Source organism: Frankliniella occidentalis, unplaced genomic scaffold (genome assembly GCF_000697945.3).
Source record: "Frankliniella occidentalis isolate FOCC.00 unplaced genomic scaffold, Focc_3.1 Scaffold25, whole genome shotgun sequence".
In the NCBI taxonomy this organism is placed as follows: domain Eukaryota; kingdom Metazoa; phylum Arthropoda; class Insecta; order Thysanoptera; family Thripidae; genus Frankliniella; species Frankliniella occidentalis.
This window is the reverse complement of record NW_026267155.1, coordinates 1,844,351-1,846,495: the sequence shown is the minus strand read 5'-3', so window position 1 is coordinate 1,846,495 and position 2,145 is coordinate 1,844,351. Positions and strand designations below refer to the sequence as shown.

The 2,145-nt window shown below is 55.5% G+C and overlaps 1 protein-coding gene across 1 annotated transcript in view; it reads left to right on the top strand.

Annotated features, from left to right (window-relative positions):
* The window catches only part of LOC113212876 (carbohydrate sulfotransferase 6), a gene marked incomplete in the record, with an annotated part of 64,049 nt that overhangs the window by 9,045 nt on the left and 52,859 nt on the right, over positions 1 to 2,145 (top strand).

Sequence of the window (2,145 nt, the reverse complement as noted above, 5' to 3'; positions counted from 1 at the left end):
ATACCAACCATACATACCATACCATACCAAACCATACTATCCATACCATACTACACCACACCACACCATACCACACCATACCATACCATATACCATACCATGCCGTATACCAGTTTGTTATTAATTTATTAAACATTTGATAAATATTACATTTGTTTTGATTTATATGGAAATATTGCTTGAACTTAAAAAATGCCATTGGCGATGGTTAAATATAAAATGTTACAATAAAAGTACCATACCATACCATACTACACCATACCACACCATACCATACTACACTATACAACACCATACCATACCGTACCATACCATACCATGTCTGCCACCCTAACCTTCTCGCGCAGGGGCGTAGCCGCGGAGGGTGGGTGGCCGCGGCGCGGTGTGCTGCATAGGCGTGCCTCGCCTCGCCCCGGACCTGGTTTGGGCTGCGCCCGCCCGCCCAGCCCAGTAATTGGCGCGTTTGCTAAGTGGGACGGGGCGGACAGCCGGGGGGCGTGTCCCGCTCGTGAGGGGTGTATAGGGACGGAGGGCATAGGGGATGAATATGGGCTGCTCATACCCGCCATGGGGTGCACCTGTCCGGCTCGTAGGCGCGACGCTCACCCCCCGCCCGAGGCACGCACCGGCTACCACCTGCACCTGCCCAGCCTAAAGATGTGGCGCTCATCCGCCCGAGGTGCGCACCCAGGCCACAGGCGCGGTGCCACCGTGCTCACCCGACCGATGTGCGCATCAGCTGCACCTGCCCAGCTTAAAAGAAGTGGTGCTCACCCGCCCGAGGTGCACACCAGCTGCACCTGCCCAGCTTGAAAGAGTGGCGCTCACCCGCCCGAGGTGCGCACCAGCTGCACCCGCCCGGCCCATAGGCGCGACGCTCACCTGCCCGAGGTGCGCACCAGCTGCACCAGCTGCGCCAGCTGCGCCAGCTGTGTACCTGCCCGGCCCATGGACGCGGTGCTGCTCACCCGCCCGCAATATTTATCGATCCAAAAGAGAGTGGGAGAGTGAGAGAGGAGGAGGAAGGCTTAAAAGGTGCGGCTCTCGGGGAGCTTACGGGCTTCGAGTACACCGCACCCTTCTTCTTCGCCTGGCTGCTCCGTCGGCAACAAATCAAACTTGTCGCCTTAGAAGACGACGCCTCCTCATGCGCGGACAGTGACGCCGACGGCGACACGAGGAGACACGCGGACACTGTAAAAATTATCATTGTTTATTCACGAGATTTGTAGAGTTCACGATTTACTAATTTACGAACGATGTTGTAAAGTGACGAAATTGACGAGTTAACGTGAACTTACGACGGACCATTTTACCCGCGATTTTTGCTGGTCAAAAAACATCGTCGTTCATTAGACATTTGCAAATCGTATAACTGCACCACATTTCTCACTGAAATGTATATCGTAAAACCTTTTCGCTGTAGGTGTGCATCATAGTGGGGGAGGGGGGGCGGGGGGCAAACTTGAGTTGGAGCAGGAAGAATGAGCGATACATGTATGCACTTCGATGCACTGCGGAGAATGCAGCGCAAAAGCACAAAACAAGCGCGGGCGGCACTGCAGCTGCTAGCATAGTACTAATGTGGACGGTCAAAAAGTTTTGCGGTACAAGTAAATAAGCAGCAAGAGGGGGGGGGGAGCCACCGCAGTATGGACAACCCATTCGGTGGGGGTGGGGGGCGGCTACCCAAACCCATATATGTATACACTTTGCGTACATACACGGTGTAACTGTGAAGAATGCGCAGCAGTGTTGCGGGCTTGCCCACCCAATTCGCCCGTAAGGCGCCATGGCCCCTGCAGCCCTGGCGGGTATGGGATCCCGCAACACTGCTGCGCATTCACAGTAACACCCGGTACAACAGTCTCTGTCTGTCTGTCTGTCTTTCTGTCTCTCTCTCTCTCTGTCTTTCTGTCTGTCTCTCTCTCTGACTATCTCTGTCTCTCACATACGCACACACACACACACACACACACACACACACACACACACACACTCAATCGTATGCCGTGGAATAATGCAGCAGACAGGCCCCCCTGCCGGACGGCGGCGGGTCGCGGGGGCTCCGCGAGGCCCTCAGAGCCCCCTCCCCTGTCATCAAATGTTCGCCCCGGTGCCTCCCCCCCCCCTTCACCGCGCCCT